Source organism: Rana temporaria, chromosome 4 (assembly GCF_905171775.1).
Source record: "Rana temporaria chromosome 4, aRanTem1.1, whole genome shotgun sequence".
In the NCBI taxonomy this organism is placed as follows: domain Eukaryota; kingdom Metazoa; phylum Chordata; class Amphibia; order Anura; family Ranidae; genus Rana; species Rana temporaria.
This window is the reverse complement of record NC_053492.1, coordinates 330,468,148-330,489,626: the sequence shown is the minus strand read 5'-3', so window position 1 is coordinate 330,489,626 and position 21,479 is coordinate 330,468,148.

The following is a 21,479-nucleotide window of genomic DNA, read 5'->3' as shown; positions in this document are numbered from 1 at the left end:
CTATCCGCGCGCCTGCGCAGAAGGGACCAATCCCGCCGCGCCTGCGCGGCCTCGGAGCCTCCCGTCATACTGCGCATGCGCGAGAACCAAGCCTCGGTTTCATCGCGGCTTCTGCGCATGCGCGGGCGGCCAAAAAAAACGGAAGGAGTAAGTTCTCTGGAACGCAGAAGCATTCCACATGTCAGCAATAGGGGAAATGTCAGCAATAAGGGAAAAAATAGAGAACCAGGACACACAAGACAAATAAAAACTGTCTGCCATGAAAAGGAGAAATTTCTTCAGACCTTTCCAGCCGGAGGCTCCTGTGCTCGACATACAATCCGGTACTTGGGCCACATCCCTTCCACCATAGGGGAATTATCAGCCTATATACCACTCACCCGCTCATAGCAGGGCCCTGGGTGCACCGCAGAAAAGTACCATGTATCCAATCCTGGACATCGCACAGAATCGCATGATGTAGGTCCACGTGAGGAGGACAAAAAAGGAACACTGTCCATGGAGGTGAGCTCAAATTTATGGGTAGGGGGTCCTATAGTAGGAGAGGAGGCGGGGTTAACCCACACGTAGTCTGCCATGGAGTCTGTCAGGAAAATACTTTTAGCACTAGACCTTCTCTGTAGCTATAAACTGGTAACCTAAAAAAAAAAAGGTCGCCTATGGGGATTTTAAAGTACTGAAGTTTGGCGCCATTCCATGAGTGTTTGCAATAGTAAAGCGTGACATGTAAGGTTTCTATTTACTCGGTGTAACATCATCTTTCACATTATCACCAAAAATTGGGCTAACTTTAGTGTTTTGTAAATTTTTAACCACTTGAGCCCCAGACCATATTACTGGTCAATGACCGGGCCAGTTTTTGTGATTCGGCACTGCGTCGTTTTAACTGACAATTGTGCGGTCGTGCGACGTGGTTCCCAATCAAAATTGGCGTCCTTTTTTTTCCCACAAATAGATTTATTTTTTGTGGTATTTGATCACCTCTGCGTTTTGTTTTTTTGCTATAAACAAAAATAGAGCGACATTTTTTTTTTTACAAAAAAAAAACATTTTTACTGTTTGCTATAATAAATATCCCCAAAATTATCTAAAAATAATATTTTTTTCCCTCAGTTTAGGCCGATACGTATTCTTCGACATATTTTTGGTTCCAAAAAATCACAATAAGCGTTTGATTGGTTTGCGCAAAAGTTATAGCGTCTACAAAATAGTGGTTAGTTTTATGGCTTTTTTATTATATATTTTTTTACTAGTAATGGCGGCGAACAGCGATTTTTATCGGTACTGCGACATTATGGCAGACACATTTTTGGGACCATTGGCATTTTTCTAGCGACCAATGTTCTAAAAATGCATTGCTTACTATGAAAATGTCACTGGCAAGGAAAGGGGTTAACACTAGGGGCGAGGGAGGGGTTAATTATGTTCCCTGGGTGTGTTCTAACTGTAAGGGGGGGTGGGACTGACTAGGGGAAATGACAGATCGCTGTTCATACATTGTATGAACAGACGATCAGGCATTTCCCCCCCTGACAGGACCAGGATAAAGGGGAACTCCGCGCCAAATTTCAAACAAGAAACAGGCGCGTGTCCCCCTCCAGGGGTACATTAGGCTCTTTGGCTTGGTCCAGAACGTGAGGGGTTAAACCCACGCCGAAAAACAGCGTGGGGTCCCCCCAGATCCAGACCAAGCCCTTATCCCAGGTACGCAGTCTGGCCGGACAGGAATGGGGGTGGGCGAGCGAGCGCCCCCCCCTCCTGAGCCGTACCAGACCGCATGCCCTCGACATGGGGGAGTGTGTGCTTTGGGGGAGGGGGGCACTGCCCCCCCACCCCAAAGCACTCTTGTCACCATGTCGATAGGGACAAGAGCCTCTTCCCGACAACCGTTGCCGTTGGTTGTCGGGGTATGAGGGCGGGGGGCTTATCAGAATCTGAGAGCCCCCTTTAATAAGGTGGCCCCCAGATTCCGGCCCCCCACCCTACGTGAATGAGTATGGGGTACATTGTACCCCTACCCATTCACCTGGGGAAAAAAATGTAAAAAAATAATTCACCACACACATTTATAAATTAATTTATTAGTCAGCCGGGGGTCTTCTGCCGGGGGCCCCCACCACCACCCCATTGGGCCCCAGGCTTCGCCGTTTTCCACCGGGGCCCCCCACCCCATAAGGCTCTTTTACATTCGGGGGGAGGGGGCCCAGGCTTCGCTGCTTTCTGCCGGGGGGTGCACCTATCCCCCCGGTCTTCTGCACCGTCTTCCGCCGGGGCCCCCTTCACCATGAAGCTCCTTGCTTATGGGGGAGGGCCGCGGGCTTCGTCGCTTTCTGCCGGGGCCCCCTTCACCATGAAGCTCCTTGCTTATGGGGGAGGGCCGCGGGCTTCTGCGCCGTCTTCCGCCGGGGCCCCCTTCACCATGAAGCTCCTTGCTTATGGGGGAGGGCCGCGGGCTTCTGTGCCGTCTTCCACCGGGGCCCCCTTCACCATGAAGCTCCTTGCTTATGGGGGAGGGCCGCAGGCTTTGTCGCTTTCTGCCAGGGGGGTGCTGTAGCCCCCCCGGCTTCTACGCTGTTTTCCGCCGGGGGGCGCCACCCTCCAGGCTTCTGTAGTGCCTTTCGCTTCTGCCTGGCTCCTCCGCGGAGCCCAGGGCTTGTCTCCGCTGTCTTCCGCCGGACATCACATCACATTCCCTGGGCATGATGGGAATGTGATGTCACATGGGTTGAGGTCACATGGTGGCATTGCCCTATATAAGTCAATGCCCACCGCTCAGATGGCATTCCAGCGCGGGACCTCGTCGTGTCAACATCGAATGGAAGAGAAGGAAGAAGACAGCAGAGACAAGCCCTGAGCTCCGCGGAGGAGCCAGGCAGAAGCGGAAGGCACCGCAGAAGCCCGGAGGGTGGCGCCCTCCGGCGGAAGACAGCGGAGACAAGCCCTGGGCTCCGCGGAGGAGCCAGGCAGAAGCGCAAGGCACAACAGAAGCCCGCGGGTATCGCCCCCCGGCGGAAAACAGCGTAGAAGCCCGGGGAGGGGGCTACAGCACCCCCCCGGCAGAAGACAGCGACGAAGCCCGCGGCCCTCCCCCATAAGCAAGGAGCTTCATGGTGAAGGGGGCCCTGGCGGAAGACCCCCGGAGCTGATTAATAAAATATTTAATTCTGTGTGGTGTGTTTTTTTACTTTACACTTTTCCCCCAGGTGAATGGGTAGGGGTACGATGTACCCCATACTCATTCACATAGGGTGGGGGGCCGGCATCTGGGGGCCCCCTTATTAAAGGGGGCTCGCAGATTCCGATTAGAGCCCGCCCGCATACCCCGACAACCAATGGCAAGGGTTGTCGGGAAGAGGCTCTTGTCCCTATCGACATGGGGACAAGAGTGCTTTGGGGTGGGGGGGCCCCACAGCACACACTGTTGAGGGCATGCGGTCTGGTACGGCTCAGGAGGGGGGGGCGCTCGCTCGTCCCCACCCCCATTCCTGTCCGGCCAGACTGCGTGCTTGGGATGAGGGCTTGGTCTGGATCTGGGGGGGAACCCCGCGCTGTTTTTCGGCGCGGGTTTAACCCCTTACGTTCCAGACCAAGCCTAAGAGCCTAATGTACCCCTGGAGGGGGACCCGCGCCGGTTTCAAGTTTGAAATTTGGCGCGGAGTTCCCCTTCATGGTCAGCGCAGGCTGAAAACAGGTCGGAGATTCCCGTGCGCGCGTCACGCAGCGCAATTACGGGTACGCCGCTTGGTATTTACCAAGATTTTCTCGGCGTACTGACAAGGCGCACGGGAAGCCCTGAAACTTCTCTGTACGCATGCCCAGTATGAAAATGAACCTCCCGAGGTTCAGGCGCACTGTGTAAGCGTACGGGGATCGGTTTTCAAAAATCACTTTCACTTTCAATTCGGCCCGCCAAACACATTCAAACACATGTCACAACACTTCCCCCGCATCACCCCACCTCCCCCCCTAATAAACTCAGGCCCGAATCCCTGCAATTTACATTTCAATATGCCGTGCGCCAGGTCTATACAGGCGCACCATGCGCCCTCTCCTGGGCGCACTGAGCACTTTAGTAACTAAGGAAATACACTGCACTAGCAGCGTATTTCTTTAGTAAATGTCAAAACGGCTGCTACTCCTGCTTTTGCTCCATGAGTCATGGAGCAAAGGCTTGGTAAATCAGCCCCAATATGTGTAAACATAAATAATGTAATATATAAGTGTAGCCCAAAAGGGAAATTATGAATATACATATGAGTCTAAAAGATGGTGATATATCGGGGTCAAGAAAGAATATATGTATATATTATACAAAAAGATGATAAAAATGTCGATATATGTGCCTCATTAATATGCGATACATAGGAAGTGAAAAAAGGATTAAATGAATAAATGAAATATTGTGTTATGCTACGTAAAACATATGAATCCTTATCATGAAGCATATGATGTCATTTTGTCACGAAGCAAGGACGAGATAGTGTAAACAAATTGCATTATACGTTATAACATAATGAAATATTGGTGAGTAAATATAGAATGTGAGTATACATATAAACGTATATGTGAGGTCTAAAAAAGAAAAAGTAAATTGTTGTATAAATGCAAAATGATGGTGATAATAATAATGTGTGGTGAAGGAAAAAAGTAAAAAATGACAAGATTTCAAAAGGGACATCACTGAGGGGATTATATATGTATGTATGTATGCATCCAGTTCTGTATGCTGTAGAAGAACCGACAAAGCGGTAAATGATATATGCACAAAACATATGAAGACTGTACATATAAAAAGAGGGGAAGGGGTACCAAAAGACATTTATCTTGAAACTAGTAAAGTTTCCATATATATATAAAAACTTTTTTTCATTTTAGAATTATAAATAAAAATGAGTAGAACCTTCCTTTACACATCCTGTGTATTGCCGGCACCCATTGGTTCCTGAGCGGACAGTGATTTTCCTAGTGTGCTCACCGGGAGCGGCAGCTTCCCTACCGGTTTGCTGTGGGCATGGTACAGGAGATGTCAGAGGCTATGGGCATGGTACAGAAGATGTCAAGATGGCAGAGGCTGTGGGCATGATACAGGAGATGTCAGAGGCTGTGGGCATGTCAGAGGCTGCGGGTATAGTACAGAAGATGTCAGAAGCTTTGGGCATGGTACAGAAGATGTCAGAGGCTTTGGGCATGGTACAGAAAATGTCAAGATGGCAGAGGCTGTGGGCATGGTACAGGAGATGTCAGAGGCTGTGGGCATGATACAGGAGATGTCAGAGGCTGTGGGCATGATACAGGAGATGTCAGAGGCCGTGGGCATGATACAGGAGATGTCAAGATGGCAGAGGATGTGGGCATGATACAGGAGATGTTAGAGGCTGTTGGCATAGTACAGAAGATGTCAGAGGCTGTGGGAATGTTACAGAAGATGTCAAGATGGCAGAGGATGTGGGCCTGGTACAGGAGATGTCAGAGGCTGTGGGCATAGTACAGAAGATGTCAAGATATCAGGGGCTGCGGGTATGGTACAGGAGATGTCAGGGGCTGCAGGCATGGTACAGGAGATTTCAGGAGATGTGGGCATGGTACAAGAGATCAATGCAGCCTCAACAGTGCCCATCAAATGCAGCCTCACTGTACCCATCATTGCAGCCTGACCGTGCCCATCATTTCAGCCTGACCGTGCCCATCATTTCAGCCTGACCGTGCCCATCATTTCAGCCTGACCGTGCCCATCATTGCAGCCTGACCGTGCCCATCATTGCAGCCTGACCGTGCCCATCATTCCAGGGCCCTTTCTAATGATCCTGGTGTCCTTTTCTCCCATCACGAGGCCCTTGATTTTGGTCCTGCAGAAGGACCCCTTTTACACAATTGAACTGATTGGACTACCCATTGTTTTGTATGGGGAGGTGGATGTAAACATACGTGTCCATTTACACCTGCCTGCATCCGCTCCAATGAAAAAAGATGGATGGAGATTCCCCATCCGTCTAGCAGATTGGATGACAGTCAGACCGGTCCATAGAGAACAGCAGTCTGTGACCGTGTCCACTCTGCACAAGTGGAGCAGACATGGACCTGTCATCCGCCTGCTCAGCAGGGATCAGCGGAGAGTTCCCCCACTGAGCAGGTGGATTTGCTTGGCAGAGTCTGCCCATGTGAAAAGGCTCTAAGAGAAAGCTTTGTGGACTGTAATGTAAAGGGAAACCGATGTAAGGGCCAGTTCACACCAGACGCAGTTCCATACAGTTTTGTGCGCAATTTTACTGCGCTAAAAATGCATACACAGTGTTTTCCATGTATTCCAATGGCTCTAGTTCACGCCATGCAGTCAGTTTCCGGTGCAGAAACTAACCGAAAACTGACTGCATGGTGTGAACTAGAGCCATCAAGAGCCATTGGGATACATGGAAAACACTGTGCATGCATTTTGTGCAAAAAAAAAGCACACGGAACTGCGTCTGGAGTGAACTGGCCCAAAGAGGTACTCTTGGAATCCTGATGTAAGGGGGTCTCTGATCACCAAAGCCCCGCATACATCAGAGTCCCCCTTTACATCACAGTCCACAGAGCTCTCCCTTACATAAGTGTGCTCAGAGGTTGGCGAGATGAGGGGGGGGGGGATATTTCCCTTACCAAAGATGAAGGCTTGGGCCCTGGATTGGTCAGCAAACAAGGACTACTAGCCTGTGCTATACATATACATAGGCTGGCAGAGCATGCTGGGGCTTGTAGTGCACCACACTAGGGAAACCCTAGTGGGCTGCTGTGTTGGTTGATCTGTTCAGCCCCATCAATGACTGACCCACCTGTGTGCTGCTTTCTTTTCAATCACTGAGAAGTCTCATTAGGAAGCAAGGATTTTAGCTGACCTGGAGAGCTGTGGATCCTCTGTGGGGGGTTGCAGGCAGCATCCATAATACAAGCTGGCCTTTCCTCCACTATCTCCCTGCAGGCTGCTAGAGTTTCTCTTTGGAAAGCATGTAGGAGCTCCAGAGAATTGGAATGTGGGCGGGAATCCTGCTATCTGTATTTTCTTTTCTCTCCTGTCCATAGTGCGAGGAGGGGGAGGGGGGGCTGTCAGTGCGGGGTCCGAGCAGTGTGACAGAGAATAGACACTCTGCTCATAACTGAAGCCACATTACACTAGGTCTAGGAGGAGGAGGGGGGACTTTTCAATCAGCAGCGCGGCTAAAGTTTTCACACTCGCAGCTTGCAGACACACAGCGGGAGATACCCGCTGACTGTGAGTGTGATGTACACAGTGTAGTGGAGGAAGAGGAGGGAGCGGAGCGCTGCACTGCAGCCACTCCACAGCTTAGCCCAAAGCAGCCTCAGGGCAGGCCAGTCCGGCCATGCAGGTCAGGATTTCATTCAAATCTATTTGTTTACCTTGTGCTCCAAGGGTGGTCGGCGCCGTTAACTTCTTCTCCTCTGCCACGTGACCCTGCAGGAGAAATAGTGGGCGGTGCTGGCGCCGCAAGGGACGATGGAACTGATCTGACGTTCAGTTCTCCTGCTCGGCTCCTCCCCTCCCTCAGTCACATGATCGCTCCAGTCCAGTGAGTCCACACAGTGGGTTAGATGGGAAGGAAAGTGCCCGCCGCTGCTTTACTGACATAATGTGACATGCATGACACTGGAGTGACTGCAGCTAGGCATAGGGCAGGCGTCCACCCCTGCATAATTGCAAAGTGCGGCCTCAATGGCGGCCGGCGGCCGCCGCCGTGGCCCACAGCTAATAAATTTGACTGACAGCAGGCGGCCTACCGGGAATTTTCCCGGTAGGCCAGTCCGGCCCTGCCTTACAGTCACAGCTTCAGCAGCGTCATTCACGGACTGTCTCGGGCAGCACAGTGGTGTAGTGGTAAGCACTTTCACTTAGCAGCAAAAGGGACGCTGGTTCGAATCCCGACCATGACACCATCTGCTTGGAGTTTGCATGTTCTCCCTGTGTCTGCGTGGGTTTTCTTCCCGGTACTCTGGTTTCCTCCCACACTCCAAAGACATGCTGGTAGGTTAATTGGATCCTGGCCAAATTGGCCCAGTATATATATGTGTGTACGACTGTGTGTCCCAAGCGTGTCAAGATCCTACGGGGTAAATGACCGCACCAGCCGGGAATACGCTGGCTGCAAAAAGCGCCTAGAGGCTCTTCAGTTCGCATGTGTAGCGCTTTACTAGTCATTCATTCATTCAGCGTCATTCGCTGGGCTGTCTCCGGTGGAGACAGGCGGCTGGCGATGCTGCGCTCTGGATCCCAGATGATCTTCTCATCGCTGGACCGGAGAGGAGATCACCCTTCGCTGGATACCGACAACGTTGGAGCGGGGAGCCGGGACCGAGTGGATTACCACTGCTGGAATAATTTTTTTTTTCTAATAAAGTACTTTTTTCCACGGTGTGTGTTTTTTTTACAACTATTTACACTTCCTTCGTGAAATGGTAGGGGTACAATGTACCCCATTACCAATTCACATAGGGGGGGGGGGGCAGGATCTCGGGGTCCCCTTTGTTAAAGGGGTTTTCTAGATTCTAAAAAGCCCCCCACAACCACCCGCCAGGGTTGTGGGGATGAGACCCTTGTCCCCATCAACATGGGGACATCCTCCCCATGTTGAGGGCATGTGGCCTGGTACGGTTCAGGAGAGGGGGGGCGCTCTCTGTCCCCCCCTCTTTTCTGCGGCCGGCCAGATTATGTGCTCGGATAAGGGGTCTGGTGTGGATTTTTGGGGGAACTCCATGCCATTTTTTTTAAATTTGGGGTGGAGTTCCCCTTAAAATCCACACCAGACCTGAAGGGTCTGGTAATTGAATTTGGGGGGACCCCATGCTTTTTTTTTTTTTTTATGAATAATTTCTCTCTGAATTGCCAGGAGCCGACAATTCATTATAGCCACGAGTACAGTTTTAAATGACTTTTTCCTTCAGAAATTACATTTTGTGCAGAGACGGTTCTAATGCCCCGCACACACGGTCGTTTTTCGGCATGAAAAAAAATGACATTTTTCAGCATGTCCAAAAAACAAAGTTTTTCCAACTTCATCATTAAAAACGATGTTGCCCACACACCATCGTTTTAGAAAAATGATTAACAAAGCGCGGTGACGTACAACACGTACGACGGCACTCTGAAGGGGAAGTTCTATTCGCCTTTGGGCTGCTTTTAGCTGATTCCGTGTTAGTAAAAGACGATTGTGCTTACTCCATTATGAATGGTAGTTTTACCAGAACGAGCGCTCCCGTCTCATAACTCACTTCTGGGCATGCGCGGGTTTAAAATGTCGTTTTAGCCCACACACGATAATTTTTTACAACCCGAAAAACTACATTTTTAAAAACGACATTACAAAAATGCAGCATGTTCAAATTTTTTTTTTGTCATGTTTCAGAAGCCGAAAAACGATGTGAAGCCCACACACGGTGATTTTAAATGACGTTTTTAAAGGAATATTTCACTTTTATTGTTTCACTTCAAGCATTATTAAATTCACTGCTCCCGAAAAAACTTCAGTTTTTAAAACTTTTTTTTGCATTGATACATGTCCCCTGGTGCAGGACTCAGGTCCCCAAACACTTTTTAGGACAATAACTTGCATATTAGCCTTTAAAATTATCACTTTAGATTTCTCCCATAGACTTTAACAGGGTGTTCCGTGGCTTTTCGAATTTTCCACGAACACCCCAAATTGTTCGTTGTTCGCCGGACAGGCGAACAGGCAATGTTCGAGTCGAACATGAGTTCGACTCGAACTCAAAGCTTATCCCTAATCCTCATCAGCACGTGGCCGTGGGACACGCTCGTCCTTTTTTTCGGCAGCTGGCCATGTTGAGCCGCAACATGCCGAACACTTGGTAGAGTGGATGATCAAGCCGTCCTCATCCTCTCTCACCCAGGCTCAGGGTACTTTGTCTGGCAAGGCAGCTGCCAACGCGTCCTCTTCCCTCTGCTTAATGGCATCAGTCACTCCTTCCCTAGCCCCACCATGTCCTCCTGAGGAGTCCCCCGAACTGTTTGACCACAGTGTTGGGTACATGCTGCAGGAGGATGCACAGAGTTTTGAAGGCTCTGATGATGGTACACAGCTAGAGGAAGGCACTAACATGAGCCCAGAGAGAGGGGGTGCCCAAGAAGGACAGCAATCTGGCAGTCATGTTCCCCCAGCTGCAGCATACTGCCAGGTTTTCTACAGTGATGAGGAGGGAGGGGATGATGAGGTCTCACTGACTCCATGTGGGTGCCTGATAGGAGAGAGGAGGAGGAGGAGGCACATCTCCAATGAGGCAGGATGCCCTCCAGGGGCCAGCTTAAGGGCAGCACACCGACTGCATCACAATGCAGAGCTCCGCATGTGCAGGGCGCTGCTGTCTCTCCGCATTATTCCAAAAGTTCTTTGGTGTGGGCTTTTTTGAAACGAGTGCATCAGATCGCACCGCTGCTTTTTGCAACATATGTCGCAAGCGTATCTCGCGTGGCCAAAATATCACCCGCTCGAGCATCACATGCTTGACCAGACATATGTCGACCTGCCATGCAGTTTGTTAGCAAGCGTACCTAAAAGACCCTCACTAAAGAACAAAGCAGACCTCTCCTTGCTCCTCATCAGCTGGGATGTCCAACCCCACTATACCTTCAGTCCTCTCTGAAGCCTGCACTGATAGGATTGAAGGTGTAGAATTAGGTGCTTCACAGCCAAGTTCTTGCGGGCAAAAAAAAGATGCCATGCGGTGCTTGAGCTGGTGTGCTTGGGGGACAGAAGCCACACTGGGGCAGAGGTTCTATTATCTCTGCAGGGGCAGGCTCAGAGGTGGTTTATGCTACACCAGCTTAAACCAGGAATAGTGATTTGCGACAATGGCACCAACCTCCTCTCTGCCCTCCGACAGGGACAACTGACCCATGTGCCCTGTTTTGCTTATGTCCTTAACTTGGTGGTGGAGCGGTTCTTCGGCAGGCACCCGGGCTTACAGGATGTCCTGAAGCAGGCCAGGAAACTCTGTGTGCATTTCCGATGGTCATATAATGCCAGAGCTCAGCTGGCTGACCTCCAAAAGGAACACAACCTGCCCAAGAACCACCTAATCTGTGACATGCCCACCAGGTGGAACTCTACGTTGGCCATGCTGCAGTGGCTGTACACGCAGCAGAGGGCCATCAATGAGTATCTGTGCCAATATGGCACCAGGACAGGGTCAGGGGAGCTTGTTTTTTTCCCCACACCAGTGGGCCATGATCAGGGATGCATGCACTATCTATCCTGTCCCCATTTGAGGAGGCACTGAGGATGGTGAGCAGTGACAGTGCATGCATCAGTGACACTGTCCCTCTTATCCACCTGTTGGAGCACACGCTGCATGGAATAATGGACAGGGCCCTTGAGGCAGAACAGAGGGAGGAAGAGGAGGACTTCCTTACCTCTCAAGGCCCCCTTTATCCAGACAGTGTTCCTGCTTGCCCGCCTATCGCACAGGAAGATGACGAGGAGGAGGAGGATTGTGTCAGCATGGAGGTGGAGCCTAGCACTCAGCAGCAGTCTTCAAGGGATCAATCACAATCCCAAGAAACCCATGGACTTGTACGCGGCTGGGAGGAGGACTCCCCCCCGAATGCCTCAGCAAACCTACGCTGCATGGCCTCCCTAATCCTGCAAAGCCTGCGAAAGGATCCTTGTATTCGTGGTATCAAGGAGAGAGATCATTACTGGCTGGCAACCCTCCTTGATCCACATTGCAAGGGTAAGGTTGCGGACCTTATCTTGCCGTTGCAGAGGGAGCAGAGGATGAAACATCTTCAGGAGACCTTGCAGAAAGGTCTGTGCAACGTGTTTCCAGAGACTGGGAGGTTACAAAATCCTGGTCCTGGACAACGTGTTGCTGAGGCTTCGGTCAGTCAAAGAAGGAGCGGTGGAGAAGGTGGCCGTCTGACCGATGCGTTCAGACAATTTTTTAGTCTGCACCCCCTAGGTATGATCAGTTCCAGCAACTATCGCCAGCGTCTGTTTTACATGGTGCAGAAATACCTAGGGGCAAGATCAGACTTGGACACCTTTCCCATTGAAAATTCTCTGTGTTACTGGGTCTTGAGGATGGATCACTGGCCAGAGCTTGCACAGTATGCAATTGAGGTACTGGCCTGACCTGCATCCAGCGTTCTTTCACAATGCACATTCAGTGCTGCTGGAGGCTTTGTAACCGATCACAGGGTGCGTCTGTCCACCGACTCGGTCGATCGACTGACCTTCATAAAAATGAATCAGTCTTGAATCACCACCACCTACCAAGCACCTGATGCTAATGTAACTGAATATTTTTTTTTAAATGTCAGATCTAGAGTTGAGCGGACACCTGGATGTTCGGGTTTGGGTCCGAACCCAAACTTTAAAAAAAAGTTTGGGTTCGGAAAACCCGAACCCGAACTCCGAACCCTATTGTAGTCAATGGGACACGGACTTTTAGGAAAAAAAATGCGCGGAGGTCCCCGCAAATTCAATAACCAGACCCTTTAGGTCTGGTATGGATATTAAGGGGAACCCCGCCGTCAATTAAAAAAAAAATTACGTGCGGTTCCCCCTAAATATCCATAACCAGACCCTTCAGGTCTGGTATGGATATTAAGGGGAACCCCGCCGTCAATTTAAAAAAAAATGATGTGCGGTTCCCCCTAAATATCCATAACCAGACCCGTTATCCGAGCACGTTGACCTGGCCGGCAGCAGAAAAGAGGGGGGACAGAGTGCGGCCCCCCCTCTCCTGAACCGCACCAGGCCACATGCCCTCAACATGGGGAGGATGTCCCCATGTTGATGGGGACAAGGGTCTCATCCCCACAACCCTTGCCCGGTGGTTGTGGGGGTATGCGGGCGGGAGGCTTATCAGAATCTGGAAGACCCCTTTAACAAAGGGGACCCCCAGATCCTGACCCCCCCCTGTGTGAAATGGTAATGGGGTACACTGTACCCCTACCATTTCATGAAGGAAGTGTAAATTCTTGTAAAAAAAAAAAAACACACACACCGTAGAATAAAGTCCTTTATTAATAAAAAAAAAAGAAAAGAAAAAAACTCCAGCGGTGATAATCCACTTGTTCCCGGCTTCCTGCTCCAACGTTGTCCTGATCCAGCGACGGGTGCGGGTGATCTCCAGCGATGAGAAGATCCAGCGACGGGTGATCTCCGGTCCAGCGATGAGAAGATCCATCCATCCAGAGAGCAGCATCGCCGACCTCCTCTCATCGCTGGACACAGCCCAAGCACCCTCTGACGTACCCTCTGCTACGTCACTGGGGAAGCCCAGGAAGAGGGAAGACTCTGGGCTTCCCCAGTGACGTAGCAGAGGGTACGTCAGAGGGTGCGGGGTCACGTGACGGGTGGCCCTGCCCAGGGCCGTTTGAAGGAATTTGGGGGCCCCAAGCAAAATGGACATGGAGGCCCCCAAACCCCAGAAACCCCCCCCCCCCCCGCACACAAAGCCTACAGGAACCACAGCATAGCGATACAGTTTACGTTCACCCAGTGCACAAAGCAAGGTCCATAAAGACATGGATGAGCGAGTTTGGGGTGGAGGAACTTGACTGGCCTGCACAGAGTCCTGACCTCGACCCGATAGAACACCTTTTTGGATGAATTAGATTGGAAACTACGAGCCAGGCCTTCTTGTCCAACATCAGTGCCTGACCTCACAAATGGTCTCCTGCCCATCAAATGCAGCCACCGTGCCCCATCAAATGCAGCCACCGTGCTTAATCAAATGCAGCCACCGTGCCCAATCAAATGCAGCCACCGTGCCCAATCAAATGCAGCCACCGTGCCCAATCAAATGCAGCCACCGTGCCCAATCAAATGCAACCACCGTGCCCCATCAAATGCAACCACCGTGCCCCATCAAATGCAGCCACTGTGCCCCGTCAAATGCAGCCACCGTGCCCCGTCAAATGCAGCCACCGTGCTCCGTCAAATGCAGCCACCGTGCCCCGTCAAATGCAGCCACCGTGCCCCGTCAAATGCAGCCACCTTGCCCGTCAAATGCAGCCACCGTGCCCCATCATATGCAAGCACTGTGCCCCATCAAATGCAGTGACTGTTCCCCATCATATGCAGCCACTGTGCCCCATCATATGCAGCGACTTTGCCCATCAAATGCAACGACTGTGACCATCAAATGCAGCCACCGTGCCCCATCAAATGCAGCGACTGTTCCCCATCATATGCAGCCACCGTGCCCCATCAAATGCAGCGACTGTTCCCCATCATATGCAGCCACAGTGCCCCATCAAATGCAGCGACTGTTCCCCATCATATGCAGCCACCGTGCCCCATCAAATGCAGCGACTGTGCCCATCAAATGCAGCCACCGTGCCCCATCATATGCAGCCACCGTGCCCCATCATATGCAACCACCGTGCCCCATCAAATGCAGCCACTGTGCCCCGTCAAATGCAGCCACCGTGCCCCGTCAAATGCAGCCACCGTGCTCCGTCAAATGCAGCCACCGTGCCCCGTCAAATGCAGCCACCGTGCCCCGTCAAATGCAGCCACCTTGCCCGTCAAATGCAGCCACCGTGCCCCATCAAATGCAGCCACCTTGCCCGTCAAATGCAGCCACCGTGCCCCATCATATGCAAGCACTGTGCCCCATCAAATGCAGCGACTGTTCCCCATCATATGCAGCCACTGTGCCCCATCATATGCAGCGACTTTGCCCATCAAATGCAACGACTGTGACCATCAAATGCAGCCACCGTGCCCCATCAAATGCAGCGACTGTTCCCCATCATATGCAGCCACCGTGCCCCATCAAATGCAGTGACTGTTCCCCATCATATGCAGCCACAGTGCCCCATCAAATGCAGCGACTGTTCCCCATCATATGCAGCCACCGTGCCCCATCAAATGCAGCGACTGTGCCCATCAAATGCAGCCACCGTGCCCCATCATATGCAGCCACCGTGCCCCATCATATGCAGCCACCGTGCCCCATCAAATGCAGCCACCGTGCCCCATCAAATGCAGCCACTGTGCCCATCAAATGCAGCGACTGTGCCCCATCAAATGCAGCGACTGTGCCCGTCAAATGCAGCGACTGTGCCCATCATATGCAGCCACTGTGCCCCATCATATGCAAGCACTGTGCCCCATCATATGCAGCCACCGTGCCCCATCAAATGCAGCGACTGTTCCCCATCATATGCAGCCACCGTGCCCCATCAAATGCAGCGACTGTGCCCATCAAATGCAGCCACCGTGCCCCATCATATGCAGCCACCGTGCCCCATCATATGCAGCCACCGTGCCCCATCAAATGCAGCCACCGTGCCCCATCAAATGCAGCCACCGTGCCCATCAAATGCAGCGACTGTGCCCCATCAAATGCAGCGACTGTGCCCATCATATGCAGCCACTGTGCCCCATCATATGCAAGCACTGTGCCCCATCATATGCAGCCACCGTGCCCCATCAAATGCAGCGACTGTTCCCCATCATATGCAGCCACCGTGCCCCATCAAATGCAGCGACTGTGCCCATCAAATGCAGCGACTGTGCACATCAAATGCAGCCACCGTGCCCCATCATATGCAACCACCGTGCCCCATCAAATGCAGCCACTGTGCCCCGTCAAATGCAGCCACCGTGCCCCGTCAAATGCAGCCACCGTGCTCCGTCAAATGCAGCCACCGTGCCCCGTCAAATGCAGCCACCGTGCCCCGTGAAATGCAGCCACCTTGCCCGTCAAATGCAGCCACCGTGCCCCGTCAAATGCAGCCACCTTGCCCGTCAAATGCAGCCACCGTGCCCCATCATATGCAAGCACTGTGCCCCATCAAATGCAGCGACTGTTCCCCATCATATGCAGCCACTGTGCCCCATCATATGCAGCGACTTTGCCCATCAAATGCAACGACTGTGACCATCAAATGCAGCCACCGTGCCCCATCAAATGCAGCGACTGTTCCCCATCATATGCAGCCACCGTGCCCCATCAAATGCAGCGACTGTTCCCCATCATATGCAGCCACAGTGCCCCATCAAATGCAGCGACTGTTCCCCATCATATGCAGCCACCGTGCCCCATCAAATGCAGCGACTGTGCCCATCAAATGCAGCCACCGTGCCCCATCATATGCAGCCACCGTGCCCCATCATATGCAGCCACCGTGCCCCATCAAATGCAGCCACCGTGCCCCATCAAATGCAGCCACCGTGCCCATCAAATGCAGCGACTGTGCCCCATCAAATGCAGCGACTGTGCCCGTCAAATGCAGCGACTGTGCCCATCATATGCAGCCACTGTGCCCCATCATATGCAAGCACTGTGCCCCATCATATGCAGCCACCGTGCCCCATCAAATGCAGCGACTGTTCCCCATCATATGCAGCCACCGTGCCCCATCAAATGCAGCGACTGTGCCCATCAAATGCAGCGACTGTGCACATCAAATGCAGCCACCGTGCCCCATCATATGCAGCCACCATGCCCCATCAAATGCAGCGACTGTTCCCCATCATATGCAGCCACCATGCCCCATCAAATGCAGCCACCGTGCCCCATCAAATGCAGCCACCGTGCCCCATCAAATGCAGCGACTGTTCCCCATCATATGCAGCCACCATGCCCCATCAAATGCAGCCACCATGCCCCATCAAATGCAGCGACTGTTCCCCATCATATGCAGCCACCATGCCCCATCAAATGCAGCCACCGTGCCCCATCAAATGCAGCGACTGTTCCCCATCATATGCAGCCACCGTGCCCCATCAAATGCAGCCACCGTGCCCCATCAAATGCAGCCACCGTGCCCCATCAAATGCAGCCACCGTGCCCCATCAAATGCAGCCACCGTGCCCCATCAAATGCAGCCACCGTGCCCCATCAAATGCAGCCACCGTGCCCCGTCAAATGCAGACACCTTGCCCCATCAAATGCAGCCACCGTGCCCCATCAAATGCAGACACCGTGCCCCATCATATGCAGCCACTGTGACCCATCAAATGCAGCCACCGTGCCCCATCAAATGCAGCGACTGTTCCCCATCATATGCAGCCACCATGCCCCATCAAATGCAGCCACCATGCCCCATCAAATGCAGCGACTGTTCCCCATCATATGCAGCCACCATGCCCCATCAAATGCAGCCACCGTGCCCCATCAAATGCAGCGACTGTTCCCCATCATATGCAGCCACCGTGCCCCATCAAATGCAGCCACCGTGCCCCGTCAAATGCAGCCACCATGCCCCATCAAATGCAGCCACCGTGCCCCATCAAATGCAGCCACCGTGCCCCATCAAATGCAGCCACCGTGCCCCATCAAATGCAGCCACCGTGCCCCGTCAAATGCAGACACCTTGCCCAATCAAATGCAGCCACCGTGCCCCATCAAATGCAGACACCGTGCCCCATCATATGCAGCCACTGTGACCCATCAAATGCAGCCACTGTGTCCATCATATACAACCTCTGTGCCCACATGTGCTAGGGGGGTAAGATATGTGCTGGGGGGGCTTTGTAAGAGAAAGGAACCAGTGCAAGGGAGATGGGTAGGGGGTAGACACTCTCCCCCCTCCATCTACAAAGCAAAGCATAATAAAAACTTTAGAGCAGACCTGAGATCAGAGCGTCCATTCTCCCCCCTCCTCCTCTGTGTGTGTGTGTTTACAGGACGGACTGAGGAGGGGAGGAGCTTTGATACACTGACTCTGATCTGCTCAAGCAAGCAGAGAGGGAAGACTGGTCACTGCCAGAAAAAAAAAAAAAAAAAAGTTAAAGTAACAGACATCGCAGGAAATATCCGGCAGCCACACAGCCCAGTTCGCCACTGCTTCTCTCCCCTCAGCAAACGAAAGCCCCCATCCCTGCAACGGAATGAACAGGCTCCTGCTTGGGGGCCCCTGGCAAGCTCGGGGCCCCCAGCAGTTGCTTGCTTTGCCTGTCTAGTTCCGACGGGCCTGGCCCTGCCTCCCCTATATAAGTAATGTCACAGCTTCAGCGCGTCATTCACTGGGCTGTGTCCAGCGATGAGAGGAGGTCGGCGATGCTGCTCTCTGGATGGATGGATCTTCTCATCGCTGGACCGGAGATCACCCGTCGCTGGATCTTCTCATTGCTGGAGATCACCCATCGCTGGATCAGGACAACGTTGGAGCAGGAAGCCAGGAACGAGTCGATTATCACCGCTGGAGTTTTTTTCTTTTTTTTTTTATTAAAAAAGGACTTTATTCTACGGTGTGTGTGTTTTTTTTTTTACAAGAATTTACACTTCCTTCGTGAAATGGTAGGGGTACAGTGTACCCCATTACCATTTCACACAGGGGGGTCAGGATCTGGGGGTCCCCTTAGTTAAAGGGGTCTTCCAGATTCTGATAAGCCTCCCGCCCGCATACCCCCACAACCACCGGGAAAGGGTTGTGGGGATGAGACCCTTGTCCCCATCAACATGAGGACAAGGTGCTTTGGGGGGCACCCCAAAGCACCCTCCCAATGTTGAGGGGATGTGGCCTGGTGCAGGTCAGGAGAGGGGGGGGCCGCACTATGTCCCCCCCTCTTTTCTGTGGCCGGCCAGGTCAACGTGCTCGGATAATGGGTCTGGTTATGGATATTTAGTGGGAACCGCACGTAATTTTTTTTTTAAATTGACGGCGGGGTTCCCCTTAATATCCATACCAGACCTAATGGGTCCGGTTATTGAATTTGCGTGGACCTCCGCGCATTTTTTTCCCCGAACTCCGATCCCGGACCCAAACTTTTTCCAATTATTCGGGTTTGGGAAAAATCCAAAGTCCGTACCGAACCCGAACTTTACAGTTCGGGTTCGCTCAACTCTAGTCAGATCCCTTCAAGACTGCCTATGCAGATGCTGAGTGACTATACTGTTATGCTGAGTGACTATCCTCTTCCACCTCAATCATCATGCTGATAGCTTGTAAGAACATTTTTGGTTCTGGGCACCGCCACCAGTGGCTAAGGCCCAATTTTTCTGCCCCTGTTTAACAGGGGCGTGTAATTACAATTTTTGATGCAATACTTTTCAGCAGGGCTCATTCCTGCGCTCCAACTAGAGTATCTGTGAGGGGTTGCAGTGTTGTGGCACCAGTGCCAAAGGCCAATTTTTCTGCCCCTGTTCAACAGGGTGTGTAATTACAATTCTTGATCTAATATTTCACAGCAGGGTCCATTCCTGCGCCCACCAAGAGTAATTGTGAGGGCTTACAGTGTTGTGGCAACACCACCACCACCAAAGGCCCAATTTGTCTGCCCCTGTTAACAGGTGCATGTAATTGCAATTCTTGAGATAATATTTCACAGCAGGGCCCATTTCAGTGCCCACAAAGAGTAACTGTGAGGACTTACAGTGTTGTGGCACCAGCACCACCACCAAAGGCCCACTTTTTCTACCACTGTTCAACAATGGCATGTAATTACAATTCTTGATATAATAGTTCACAGCAGGGCGTTCCAGCTCCCACCAAGACTAACTGTGAGGGCTTACAGTGTTGTGGCAACACCATCACCTGAGGCCCAAATTTCTGCAGAGTATATATGGCAGGCCCCTACTTTCAAACATCCAACTTACAAACGACACCTACTTGCAAATGGAAGGGGACAACAGGAAGTGAGAGGAAATCTACCCCCTAGGAAGGGAAATTCTGGCCTGTAAGAGTTAATATGGGAAAAAGGTGTCTCCTCTCCACTGATGCTTTATCACCAATCATAGGCGTGCGCACGGGGTGTGCCCAGGCACACCCTAATCAATCCTGTGCTCTCACTGCTGCGAGCCTGTGAAATTGCCTCTGTACCTCATGTCACCCCTGAGGTCGGTCCGGGCAAGCAAAAAAAGTGTGCTGTGATTGGGAGGTGATTAAACAGGGACTAGGGAGTCCCCGGGACCACAGCCGTGGATTAATCCAGGCGCATTTGCCAATGGGTCTTCTATTGTTCCGGTTGCAGGACCCAGAGGCGGCGGCGGAGTGATATACATCTGCACTCCGACCCCCCCCCCTTCGGCCTAGGGTTGCCACCTGTACGGGTTTCACCCGTACAGTCCGGTTTCTGACTCATCTGTCCGGTTTTCAGACTGCCTGAAACCCGGAACAAACCATTTGGTCAGGGGGAGCTTCATTAGCATACAGTACTTGCCACTGTGGAGAGTCACAGCAGCAGTGTAATTTCTTCTCCATAAATATACACACACTGTGCTGGTGTGTGTGTGTTGGGAATTTGAAGCTGTTTTTCTGTCCGTCTCCCCCTCCCCCCCCCCTCCAGAGTCTGTTATCTCTGCACCCCCCTCCCCTTTCTAATCAATAGTGCCCTGTTCTAAGGCCCCTTTCACATGTCCGTTCCGCCTGTCTGTTCATTACAAGTCCGTTAACGGACTTGTAATGAATCCCTATGGGAACGCGTCCGTTAGCGGATGGAGCATCCGCTAGCGTCCGCGTCCGTCGGGATCCGGTTTTCGGACAGAAGAAAACCCTATTTTTCTTCCGTCCGGCGGAACGGAACTGATGCAGACGGACAGACGGTCCGTCTGCATCCGTTTCCCCATAGGGCAGAGCGGAGCTGAGACAGGGCGGTCCCTGCACTGTGTGCGGGGACCGCCCTATCCGCCGACAGCTCAGCGGGGATTCCCCGCTGAGCCGACGGAGCGGACAAAAGAAACTGACAGGACGTGTGAAAGAGCCCTAAGAGATGGGGGAGGCGGAGCTGAGGAGATCACTGTCGGACTCGGGCTGGTCGCTGCTCACTACAAGGTGAGCTGCCTTTTTTTTTTTTTACTAAGGAAAGTTTCCTAGAGTGCAAGGTTCCAGGAGGATTTATTTTGCATTTAGATAAGGAGAATCGGAAGAGACAGCAAGCCAGTGTGTGTGTGTGTGTGTGTGTGTGGGGGGGGGGGGGGGGGGGGAGAGAGTCTGCAGCCCGATCACAGCCAACTCACAGATAAGCAGCACACTTCTATACAAACATCCCCCATCCTGTCCAGTTTATGTGAAGTTCATTTATAACCATTTACTTAACCCTGTGTGTACAGTATGTGGTGAGTGAACACCTCTAATTGTCCAGACTCAGAGCCTGGATAACACAGAGTTATATGAATGATCATGAATTACCTTCACATCATCTGTACATACAGAGTGCTGGGGGCTGGCATCTTATAACAGATTGTTAGATTGAGTAGTATTGTTGTATATTTTACTAGATGACCACAATAGCTTTATTTTTTTAATCATTATTATTATTATTATAGACCACTATCCGACCACTTCTCAGCCCCCAACTCCCCCCAGCTTACATCACCCCCAGACAACTTTTTACAGACATCACTCCGCTTCTTCTTACCCCCCCCCCCCAGCTGAGGGACATCTTTCCCTGGTCACCCCACAGACACTGCAAGAATTACCTCCCCATACTGCCCCCATCATACCCTCCACACTCCTTCCCCGTACGCACTACCCCCATCATCCCGTACGTACTGCCCCCATCATCCCCTCC